Below are 13122 nucleotides of genomic sequence, written 5' to 3'. Positions count from 1 at the left end.
GAAACACTTCAGCGAGCAGGCCTTTCTAATCGACCTGGCCGGGGTATCCTGGAAGGATATTGATCTCATCCCATCAGTAGAGGGTGCCTGGATATTTTTTTTAAATTCCTTCCTAACCATCTTAAATAAACATGCCCCATTCAAGAAATTTAGAACCAGGAACAGATATAGGCCTTGGTTCTCCCCAGACCTGACTGCCCTTAACCAACACAAAAACATCCTATGGCGCTCTGCATTAGCATCGAACAGCCCCCGTGATATGCAGCTGTTCAGGGAAGCTAGAAACCATTATACACAGGCAGTTAGAAAAGCCAATGCTAGCCTTTTCAAGCAGAAATTTGCTTTCTGCAACACTAACTCAAAAAAGTTCTGGGACACTGTAAAGTCCATGGAGAATAAGAACACCTCCTCCCAGCTGCCCACTGCACTGAAGATAGGAAACACTGTCACCACTGATAAATCCACCATAATTGAGAATTTCAATAAGCATTTTTCTACGGCTGGCCATGCTTTCCACCTGGCTACTCCTACCCCGGCCAACAGCACTGCACCCCCCACAACAACTCGCCCAAGCCTTCCCCATTTCTCCTTCTCCCAAATCTGCTCAGCTGATGTTCTGAATGAGCTGCAAAATCTGGACCCCTACAAATCAGCCGGGCTAGACAATCTGGACCCTTTCTTTCTAAAATTATCTGCCAAAATTGTTGCCACCCCTATTACTAGCCTGTTCAACCTCTCTTTCGTGTCGTCTGAGATTCCCAAAGATTGGAAAGCAGCTGCGGTCATCCCCCTCTTCAAAGGGGGTGACACTCTTGACCCAAACTGCTACAGACCTATATCTATCCTACCATGCCTTTCTAAGGTCTTCGAAAGCCAAGTCAACAAACAGATTACCGACCATTTCGAATCTCACCATACCTTCTCTGCTATGCAATCTGGTTTCAGAGCTGGTCATGGGTGCACCTCAGCCACGCTCAAGTTCCTTAATGATATCTTAACCGCCATCGATAAGAAACATTACTGTGCAGCCGTATTCATTGATCTGGCCAAGGCTTTCGACTCTGTCAATCACCACATCCTCATCGGCAGACTCAACAGCCTTGGTTTCTCAAATGATTGCCTCGCCTGGTTCACCAACTACTTCTCTGACAGAGTTCAGTGTGTCAAATCGGAGGGTCTGCTGTCCGGACCTCTGGCAGTCTCTATGGGGGTGCCACAGGGTTCAATTCTTGGACCGACTCTCTTCTCTGTATACATCAATGAGGTCGCTCTTGCTGCTGGTGAGTCTCTGATCCACTTCTACGCAGACGACACCATTCTGTATACTTCTGGCCCTTCTTTGGACACTGTGTTAACAACCCTCCAGGCAAGCTTCAATGCCATACAACTCTCCTCCGTGGCCTCCAATTGCTCTTAAATACAAGTAAAACTAAATGCATGCTCTTCAACCGATCGCTACCTGTACCTACCCGCCTGTCCAACATTACTACTCTGGACGGCTCTGACTTAGAATACGTGGACAACTACAAATACTTAGGTGTCTGGTTAGACTGTAAACTCTCCTTCCAGACCCATATCAAACATCTCCAATCCAAAGTTAAATCTAGAATTGGTTTCCTATTTCGCAACAAAGCATCCTTCACTCATGCTGCCCTTGTAAAACTGACCATCCTACCAATCCTCGACTTTGGCGATGTAATTTACAAAATAGCCTCCAATACCCTACTCAACAAATTGGATGCAGTCTATCACAGTGCAATCCGTTTTGTTACCAAAGCCCCATATACTACCCACCATTGCGACCTGTACGCTCTCGTTGGCTGGCCCTCGCTTCATACTCGTCGCCAAACCCACTGGCTCCATGTCATCTACAAGACCCTGCTGGGTAAAGTCCCCCCTTATCTCAGCTCGCTGGTCACCATTGCATCTCCCACCTGCAGCACACGCTCCAGCAGGTATATCTCTCTAGTCACCCCCAAAACCAATTCTTTCTTTGGCCGCCTCTCCTTCCAGTTCTCTGCTGCCAATGACTGGAACGAACTACAAAAATCTCTGAAACTGGAAACACTTATCTCCCTCACTAGCTTTAAGCACCAACTGTCAGAGCAGCTCACAGATTACTGAACCTGTACATAGTCCACCTATAATTTAGCCCAAACAACTACCTCTTTCCCTACTGTATTTAATTTATCTATTTATTTTGCTCCTTTGCACCCCATTATTTTTATTTCTACTTTGCACATTCTCCCATTGCAAATCTACCATTCCAGTGTTTTACTTGCTATATTGTATTTACTTTGCCACCATGGCCTTTTTGCCTTTACCTCCCTTATCTCACCTCATTTGCTCACATCGTATATAGACTTGTTTATACTCTATTATTGACTGTATGTTTGTTTTACTCCATGTGTAACTCTGTGTCGTTGTATGTGTCGAACTGCTTTGCTTTATCTTGGCCAGGTCGCAATTGTAAATGAGAACTTGTTCTCAACTTGCCTACCTGGTTAAATAAAGGTGAAATAAAAAATAAATAAATAAATAAATATCAGGGAAAATGATTGGAGTAATAAATATAAATACACGACAGACTCTAAATATGTCCCAAATGGCACCCTATTTCATATTTAGTGCACTACTTTTCAACAGGGTCAGAATAATAAAAACATTGCGTTTGGTAACTGATGCTTATGTGTAGGCTGGGAGAGTGGGAGATGCATCATGGGAGATGCATCATATCACATCTCATTATTTTAATAGCTACCATTGCATTGTTATAACAAAGAACATAGTAACTAGTAAAGCCCTAGTTGTGTGTGCTGCTTGGCACTTAGTTAGATCATTTGTGTGTGTGGGCTTGTTTCCACTTTAGCAGCACTGTAAAGTTAATGTGCCTGTTTTTAGCATCTTCCCATAGGGAATCCCTAACCGTGTGACTTTCCCTTCCCTGTCAAGGACTCTTCTGAGTGGGGACAAGTCCCCACATTCCCCCAGGCCCCCAAGGCTCATTCTAGGGAGAGTTTGAGGAGAGAACAATGCAGTACATCGCTGTAGGCTAATTGGTTTCCTTAGCATATGCGCTCATCTCCAAGGAGACAGTGTGTCGCTAGCGCGCTATGCTAGCTCTGTGGTGGGCAGGTAAGACCAGGAGGAAAGAGCAGGCTGTGTTTTTAGAGTTGCTTGTCTGGGCCGTGTGGAGAACTACTTTGGGGAGCGATGAAGTAGTGGTGGTGTACTTTTTTTTTAGCCTGGTAAAATATATGTTATGATAGTAGCTCCTCTGGTTTTGGGGTATCTGGAATTGCTGTAGCTCACGGTATGTGGATCACGACCACTGGGGCTTGGCAATTAACATAGCAGAAGATTTCCCCCTCGCAATAGATTGCACTGAATGTAGGCCTTACTGACAGACAAATGACCCAATAAGGTACAGTACAATCCCAGCTAACACAGAACATTCCCATGACGTTCACTAAAGGATATTTTGTATCTTTAAAAAAATATATATATATTTTTTTACAAATAACGTTGCCACCATGTTCTGAGAACCAACATTTGATAGATGGGATATCTGTGCCTGTCTGGGACAATTGTATGATAACATTTGTAAATGTCAAACTGCGAGTGGTGGGGTTAAATGCTGTTAAAAGAGATTGTGGTGAAATGTTTTTTTGAAAGACATTATGTGAAAAAGCTGAGCTCTTATGGCCCACTAGACCAGAGGGGTTTGGTGCTGTTTAAAATGAGGGAGGCCGACTTATTTAAAAAAAAATTAGGAGCATGGCCTTCTTTCTATTACAGCATATTGGATGACTGCTATTCATATTCCATTCACCCAGCTCAATGTAACATGGATAGGTTTAGGCTACTAAACTCAGCAACAACAAAAACACTTCCCTTTTTCAGGACCCTGTCTCTCAAAGATAATCTTTCAAAATCCAAATATTTTCACAGATCTTCATTGTTTAAACACTGTTTCCCATGCTTGTTCAATGAACCACAAAAAATCAATGAACATGCACTTGTGGAACGGTGGCTTGTGGAACGGTTACACCGAGGCCTGTACTCTGGAGCGGGATCGATTTGGAGGTGGAGGGTCCGTCATGGTCTGGGGCGGTGTGTCACAGCATCATCGGACTGAGCTTGTTGTCATTGCAGGCAATCTCAACGCTGTGCATTACAGGGAAGACATCCTCCTCCCTCATGTGGTACCCTTCCTGCAGACTCATCCTGACATGACCCTCCAGCATGACAATGCCACCAGCCATACTGTTCGTTCTGTGCGTGATTTCCTGCAAGACAGGAATGTCAGTGTTCTGCCATGGCCAGCGACGATCCCGGATCTCAATCCCATTGAGCACCCCTGGGACCTGTTGGATTGGAGGGTGAGGGCTGGGGCCATTCCCCCCAGAAATGTCCGGGAACTTGCAGGTGCCTTGGTGGAGGAGTGGGGTAACATCTCACAGCAAGAACAGGCAAATCTGGTGCAGTCCATGAGGAGGAGATGCACTGCAGTACTTAATGCAGCTGGTGGCTACACCAGATACTGACTGTTACTTTTGATTTTGACCCCCCCTTTGTTCAGGGACACATTATTCCATTTCTGTTTGTCACATGTTTGTGGAACTTCAGTTCAGTTTATGTCTGTTGTTTAAACTTATGTTCATACAAATATTTACACATGTTAAGTTTGCTGAAAATATACACAGTTGACTGTGAGAGGACATTTCTTTTTTTGCTGAGTTTACATACGTGATACTCACATTCTCCTTATACCCATCATGAGGTTGCTACAATGTAGCCTATGAATGAAAGTTTACAACGTAGATGCACAGGTCAAGAGAAACATTTGAGTAATCAAGATGACAGACGGTGACACATACAATACCGCCTTTGCAGACTCTTGCCTGCGTTTGGCTGATCTAGGCTGCAACCATTAATCCAATAGTTTCAAATGAGTTTCTATTGGACAGATTCTGGTATGTTTAGCACCTTTTTGTTCAATTTGCTTCCGTTTAAGTAACGTTTTTCAACAGAATTGGCGGAATGAATAACCCTGAACACCCCTGTTCACACGTAAACACAGTTCACTTTCATAGCAGCCACATGAAAACAACATGATCACTTTTCTCATTGAATAAATAATTATCAGATCTACTCGATCTCCTTTTCCTTTCACTTGTGGACTTCAGTGCACAACACATCAGCTGTCCGTGACCAAGCTAAAAAAAACTAGCCAAACCATCATAACCATTGACCGTTACACACAGCCTACATCATTGTCACCATATTAGCTAACATCATAGTCAACATAACTACTTCAGCTAATGCAGTAGTAAACCCGCTACAATCATGCAGTACAGTGTACAGTCAGCAAGCAGTTTAGCAGTTACACCTGCAGGCCCCTGGGGCAATACATTTATTCAAACCAAAAGCTTACCTTGACTTGGATGAGTTCCAGTGTTGGATAACCATAGCCAGCTAGCTAACATAGCATCCCTCTCATTTGAGCTGGGTGTTTCAGTAGGCTAAACTAGCTAGCTGCATTCACTAGTTAAGTGAAAGTGAAAAAAAATACAAAATATAGCTCTCGCTCACTCTTCTTTATTTTTGAAGAAATGAATTTGTTCAAAACTATTGTATTTTTCTCTCGGAGTCAACTACTCACCACATTTTATGCACTGCACCCAACACTTAGTTCATTGAGGCTGTAATGTTAAGATCCTGTCAGGGTTTGGCTCATTCTGCCATTTGTGCATAGAGTCTACTGCATCAGTGAGGCAAGAGGGCAGGCAGAGGTGGAAGAGAGAGTTTGGCTACGTCCCAAATGGTCACGTCCCAAATGGTCACGTCCCAAATGGCCGCCTATTCCCTATATAGTGCACTGGGCCCTTGTCAAAAGTTGCGCACTGCATAGGGAATAGGGTGCCTTTTGGGACGCAACCGTTGTGGTGGTGGGTAATCGCCATGGCTCCCTCTGCTCAGAGCTCTGACTTTTCCTTTCCAACAATAATGATTGTTTCCTCAGCTAAAACCACAGCATTGGTTGGACTGAGACAACTGGTATTTACAGTGAATGAGCTTTTCAGGAGAAGATGCACCACAGAATGAATTCCTAACACAACAATGACCAAAATTCCATTCATGTCACTACAAGTAAAGAATGTTGTAGTGACATGAATGGAATTTTGGTCACTGTTGTGTTAGGAATTCATTCTGTGAAGTGGCCATGTGTTAAGGGATTTGAATAGCTTACGTCACTCTTTCATTTATCTAGTTCTCCTTGAAAACCTTTGGTGTCTTGCTCTGTGTTTTATCCAGGCCTATGACTTGACACCACATCAGGGTAACGTTCAGTAGGGAAATGTTGTGGAATGTTGCAGATAGATGATACCTTATTCCACATGTCAGAGGCATCTTTGTTCAACATACTATATGTCTATATCTGAACATTTCCCACCGTTGTGCCATGCTGAATGTGGCCCAGTACATGTAGCTGTGAGTGTGACACATTGTTTTTCAGGTTGAGGTAACTTCCTGTGAGCAAGGCCTTCAGTCTCGGATTCGTTTGTCTCATCTTTGAATTTTGCCGCTTTTTTTACCCGTCTGTGTCGCTACAGACCGGTTTCCTCTTCTCTAGACAAACGCCTACTTCCTCCTCCTGTTAACCTCTCTCTAATTCTTTCTTTTGCTCTTTTTCCGTGCTCAAGGCAAGGCACTGTGAAGTTTAGTTTAAAACCCTTGATTCTGTGACTGCTGGACCCATAAGGATTTATTTTGTATTTGTGGCTAGCTAGTGTTAGTGTAATTCCTTTTTTGTTTAGTTTTGTTGTTGTGGATTTGAAAGAAGACGTGTTGGAGGCAGGACCAGCAGGTTGAACTCACTAGCTGGTTGTCGTCAAGGTTTCCGGGTGAGTCCTCGGTCTTCTCTTCTTGTTGTGTACTGTACTCACTGCTCAGGCTGGAAAGGGGTGCATTGGGCCGAAAGGTGTGGCCCTAATTTAAGGGCTCTTTTCCTTTACCCTCCTCACCCTCTGTGTCCTAACCCTTTGGGCATAGACCCGGTTCAGACCATAGAATTAGAATAACCATACATCACAATACCAGGTCAGCCATTCTGAGTTAACCCATGAGTTTCAAAAAAATATATGTCATTTAGCAAAAACTTTTATCCAAAGTGACTAGTCATGTGCATATACATTTTACACTAAGTCCCAGGAATTGAAACACACTATCCTAGCATTGCAAGCACCATGCTCTACCAACGGAGCTACAGCCAAATTGCCATGGTCAGAGGTTCTACTCATTCTTCATCTATGGTTCAGACATAAGGGTAGAGAGATGAGATGGTGAATAAGCACAGTCTGGTTAGCCCTGACAGATCAGCTATTGCAGGGTTACCCCCCCCCCCTGGGGGGAATGTTGCAGGTGAGGAGAGTGCTGGGCATGTTATTGTTTTGACATGCATTGCCTGAATTTGACCCAAAGAATTATACCTGCGAAGTCTTTGAACTTCAAAGAGTTCAAAGGTTTAACGTTGGACCAGAGCTAGCCCTTGACCATGGAGTAATGGATTACATGTAATCAGTTACTTGTAAGGGATTACAAAAAATACTGTAACTGTAATCTTATGTTATCAGCAAAACTATTGTAATCAGATTACAGATACTTGTGAAAAATAGATGATTACTTTGAGGATTACTTTTCAATTCAGAAAGGATGTTTGCGGGAAAAAAAATCTTTGACACTTCTCTGTTTTCTCAAAGGCATTCAAGTCAGCATTTAAACAAGGTACAAGTAGGGCAGGTAGCCTACACACACACACACACTGGCAAGGATTTTCAGCTGTCAGGCATTCAGACACTGGAATACATTTTTGAGTGACAGTGAGGTGCATTGTTGAATTTTTTTGTGGGACTGGAAAAAATGCCCGGAATGTAAAAGAATGTTATTAATCAGTTCCCATTATTTTTTAAATAACGGTTCGGCTCCGGAACAGTATAGATCATTTTCGTTCTGGTTTTCTGTTCTGTTCCCTGAACGGGTTCCAACCCCTGGTTTTAGGGTTAAAATGTGAAATGTCTTCGGGGGTTCGAGGAGAGGGTTGCTGAGCTATTGGATTGTTATTCTCAATCGTCACCAAGGTTTTAATTGTGAACAAACTGAGTAAAACAGCACACAGTTGGAAGTCAAGAAATGTCTTTGAGATATTGTTGTGTATAAGAAAAACATTTAAATAAAATAATTGGCTGTGCTGCTCATTTAGATATGGGCGTGGTTGTTATAGTAAGGTCACACCTCTGTTTGGATTGATGCAGGCTTTCTGTGTGCTTCTTTCATTTTATTCAGGATGGTGTCAACAAAATGTCTCTTGATTGTTGCTGACTCTCTTTGTTAGTGACTCTCTTTGTTACACTCTTTCACTCCAGTGTTTAATTGGTATATTGTAATTACTTCGCCACCATGGCCTATTTATTGCCTTACCTCCCTTACCTCATTTGCACACACTGTATATAGACTTTTTTCTACTGTATTATTGACTGTATGTTTGTTTATTCCATGTGTAACTCTGTGTTGTTGTATGTGTCAAACTGCTTTGCTTTATCCAGGCCAGGTTACAGTTGTAAATGAGAACTTGTTCTCAACTGGTCTACCTGGTTAAATAAAGGGGAAATAATTATTTAATTTAAGTGCCGATTTGGCAAACCCTTTTGGTTTCACTGATTTGGGTCCACTGTTTATTACAATCTTGGCAGGGATATTCAAATCTAAGTCTTGAGGTCTGCAGTACTGCTGTTTTTCCTCTTTTACGTGATAATGAATTGCACCCACCTGGTGTCCCAGGTCTAAATCAGTCCTTGATTACAGGGGTAGAATACAAATCATCAGTGGATCTGGCTTCGAGGTACAGCCTTACCCTTTAGATCTTAATCCCGAATCACTCCCCTCACTTACACATCTACAAAACTACCAGGAGTCTACAAGCGGATTTGGTGTTTTAGCAACATGAGTTTAGAGAATTGCTGTCCCCTCAGCAGGCGTGTTGTGTACTTCAGCGGAGTGACTCCAGTGCTGTTAATTGCTGTGAGAGTTGTTGTCAGCCCGCTGGCACAAACTTCTGACAGGATATCCTGCTTGCTGCACAAGAAACAAGGGCATGTTTGTGAAACAAAGCGGTCTGCTGAGATGGAGACCGTTAGTATTAGTATTACTATAGTAGCCTACTGAGACAGAGACCGTTAGTATTGCTATAGTAGCCTGCTTAGATGGAGACAGTTAGTATTACTATAGTAGCCTGCTGAGATCGAGACGACAGTTCGTATTACTATAGCAGCCTGCTGAGACGGAGACATTCAATGGTAGTAGTACTGTAGTAGCCTGCTGAAACAGAGGAGTCACAACACACTGACATTAATGGCATAGTTTGTGTGTGTGTGTGTGTGTGTGTGTGTGCCTGTGCCGACTATCAGATAGATCTTATCTATCTGGGTGTGACTAAGATGCTCTGTGAGAGAGAATTTTGAATGAGGAATTTCTTATAATTGACCATTTCTCTACATGATTTCTCCACACGGTTTTAGTGAAGTTCAACTTTGAATTTGATGCCTATGTCACTCACAACATGGCTGTTCTGTTCCCTTTTCTTACAGTTCTGCCACTTTTCCATCCAGTTCCCCCCCACTCTTCCTATTTCTCTTCTTCTTTCATTGTTTTGTCCTCCAGTGTCTACCACCCAGGGGGAACTCGGATAGATGTGGGCACAGTTTCACAGGGCAAAGAGAAGCAATCTCATTTTCAATGAGCTCTTACCAGGCTTTTTCCTATAGGAACTGTGGGTGGTTCTGTGTGAATACCAACTACAGGAGTGTGTTACAGGCTAAAACATTCATACATTAATGAATATCCTCCTCCACAGAGGGTAGGGGAGGCTTTTTAGACTTGTGACGGCAGGGGCGGATTGGCCATCTGGCAATTCTGGCAAATGACAGATGTGCTGGACAGTTTTTAGTTGGTTGGGCTGGTTGAAATTGACATACAAAAATATATTTTTTCCACTCCCCTTTCCCCCCATGCCTTAAGAGAACATTTCTGATCATATCAAATGTAAAAATCCAATTAGGGGAAAAAACAGCAAGGCCTCAGCTTTCTGTAGGTATAATTGTTATTTCTCAACACTCAATATTCTGCTCAATAGCCAATATTTTACAACCAAGATATTTGATATTGTCTGTTGTACCTCCAGACAGAGACCCCAATAATAATAACAGGGACACCCCTGTGTGGCGGTACAACTCACCACTATAACTGTGTCTCTGTCTGGAGGTACAACTCACCACTATAACTGTGTCTCTGTCTGGAGGTACAACTCACCACTATAACTGTGTCTCTGTCTGGAGGTACAACTCACCACTATAACTGTGTCTCTGTCTGGAGGTACAACTCACCACTATAACTGTGTCTCTGTCTGGAGGTACAACTCACCACTATAACTGTGTCTCTGTCTGGAGGTACAACTCACCACTATAACTGTGTCTCTGTCTGGAGGTACAACTCACCACTATAGCTGTGTCTCTGTCTGGAGGTACAACTCACCACTATAACTGTGTCTCTGTCTGGAGGTACAACTCACCACTATAACTGTGTCTCTGTCTGGAGGTACAACTCACCACTATAACTGTGTCTCTGTCTGGAGATACAACTCACCCCAATAACTGTATCTCCAGACTGAGACACAGTTATAGGGGTGAGCTGTACCAGTGGTGTTTCTGCATATTGTATTCGTTTTAAACATGAACTGGGTAAAAAAAGAGGAGGACCATGTCTCATCAGTCACTGGTACAGAAATGGTTGAGAAATGCTGTACTGTCAATGTTGTGCTGCTGCTTGTGTCTAAGTCAGAGATGTAGTGCGCGTGCATGGATGGTGGTCTGGCCAGCCGGGGGGTGGGAGGATGTTGGGGGTGCAGCGATGTGGGCTGGTGTGGATAAAATACCAGGGCCAAATTCTTGTCCCAGTTCACCCCTGGGGCCGGGTGTGTTTGTGTGTGACACTCTCCCAGGGTGTCTGAAAGGGGACACTGAAAGTAGGCCTGGGTGATATATCGAATTCATTTGATTAATTGGAATTTATGTTTTTGCAAGATATTTCAAATGCCTCCCATGAATCATTGGCATTCAGGTCCGCTTGTTCTCATGTATTTTTGGAGTCATGTCCATTTACCATTTGTGTGAGCCTTACCATTTACATGTACCATTTATTTTGGACATTGTAGAATCAAAACTATGGAATAACACATATGGAATCATGTAGTAACCAAAAAAGTGTTAAACAAAATATATTTGAGATTCTTCAAAGTAGCCACCCTTTGCCTTTGACAGCTTTGCACACTCTTAGCATTCTCTCAACCAGCTTCACCGGGAATGCTTTTCAAACAGTCTTGAAGGAGTTGTTGGCTGCTTTTCCTTCGCTCTGCCATCATACTCATCCCTGACCATCTCAATTGGTTTGAGGTCGGGGGATTGTGGAGGCCAGGTCATCTGATGCAGCACTCCATCACTCTCCTTCTTGGTCAAATAGACCCAAAATAGACCTTACACAGCCTGGAGGTGTGTTGGGTCATTGTCCTGTTGAAAATTCAATTGATAGTCCCACTAAGCGCAAACCAGATGGGATGGCGAATTGCTGCAGAATGCTGTTGTAGCCATGCTGGTTAAGTGTGCCTTGAATTCTAAATAAATCACAGACAGTGTCACCAGCAAAGCACCCCATACACCATCACACCACCTCCTCCATGCTTCACGGTGGGAACCACATATGCGGAGATCATACAAATGGACTTTGGACTCATTAGACCAAAGGGCAGATTTCCACTGGTCTAAGGATGTCTCTTCTTCTTATTGGTGTCCTTTAGTAGTTGTTTCTTTGCAGCAATTTGACCAGGAAGGCCTGATTCACACAGCCTCTTCTGAAGAGTTGATGTTACTTAAACACTGAAGCGTTTCTGAGGCTGGTAACTCTAATGGACTTGTCCTCTGTAGCAGAGGTAACTATTTTTCTTCCTTTCCTGTGTCTTCCTTTCCTGTGGCGTTCCTCATGAGAGCCAGTTTCATCATGGTGTTTGATGGTTTTTGCAACTGCACTTGAAGACACTTTCAACGTTCTTGAAATTTTCAGTATTGACCGACCTTCATGTCTTAATGTAAAGATGGACTGTAGTTTCTCTTTTTGCTTATTTGAGCTTTTCTTGCTATAATATGGACTTGGTCTTTTACCAAATTGGGATATCTTCTGTATACCAACCCATACATTGTCACAACATAACTGATTGGCTGAAATGCATTAAGAAGGAAAGAAATTCCACAAATTAACTTTTAACAAGGCACACCTGTTAATTGAAAAGCATTCCAGGTGACTACCTCATGAAGCTGGTTGAGATAATGCCAAGAGTGTGCACAGCTGTCATCAAGGAAAAGGGTGGAAACCTTGAAGAATCTCAAATATAAAATATATTTGATTAATACATGATTCCATATGTGTTATTTCATAGTTTTGATGTCTTCACTATTATACTACAATGTAGAAAATAGTAATAAAGAAAGAAAAACCCTTGAATGAGTAGGTGTGCCCAAACGTTTGGTACTGTATAATGTGAATGGCCCATATGTTTTGAAAATGTTTTTGATATTATTTTTAGGGTATATCGCCCTACACTAACTGAAAGCATGGCTAGAGCGTGGGCAGGTTTCAGTGTGCCTGTGAAGTGAACGTTGCAGCCTTGAAGTGTGTGTGTGGTATATGTGTGTGTCTCCATGTCTGTCTTGGTTTGTGAAAGTGTCTCGCTTCAAGCTTCTGTTTTGGTGTGTTGGGGTATGTCTGTTTTTAACGTCACCTTTGAAGCGGATGTTTCAGTGTATTTGTATGTTTCCAACCCTTCTCTCTCTCTGTGTCTTTCCGTCTAAGACTCGAAGACGGTGATAACTCGCTGTGCATGTCTCTATGACCTTTTTGTTTCTTACACAGATAAAGGCTCCTGCCTTCTTTATAGGCTGTCTGTGGCACGGTGTCACACCCTGGCCCCTTGGTGAGCCAAGGCTCTTTGTAGAAGTGTCAGATTAGCACTAAGGT

The 13122-nt window shown here is 42.9% G+C and overlaps 1 protein-coding gene across 5 annotated transcripts in view; it reads left to right on the top strand.

The window, feature by feature from the left end:
- elmo1 (engulfment and cell motility 1 (ced-12 homolog, C. elegans)) overlaps positions 1–13122 on the top strand; it is a 208890-nt gene that overhangs the window by 50755 nt on the left and 145013 nt on the right. Inside the window, exon 1 of one of the 5 annotated variants that reach the window (XM_036970711.1) lies at positions 6646–6908. The exons of the other annotated variants lie outside the window; for them this stretch is intronic. The gene's annotated coding sequence lies outside the window, so the exon portion shown is untranslated. Of the gene's footprint in view, positions 1–6645; positions 6909–13122 lie in introns of those variants that run through there. 5 annotated transcript variants of the gene reach the window in all.

The sequence above is a fragment of the Oncorhynchus mykiss genome, chromosome 32, assembly GCF_013265735.2.
Source record: "Oncorhynchus mykiss isolate Arlee chromosome 32, USDA_OmykA_1.1, whole genome shotgun sequence".
NCBI classification, from domain to species: domain Eukaryota; kingdom Metazoa; phylum Chordata; class Actinopteri; order Salmoniformes; family Salmonidae; genus Oncorhynchus; species Oncorhynchus mykiss.
Note: the sequence above shows the minus strand (reverse complement) of the source record. Positions and strands in the feature narration are given on the sequence as shown.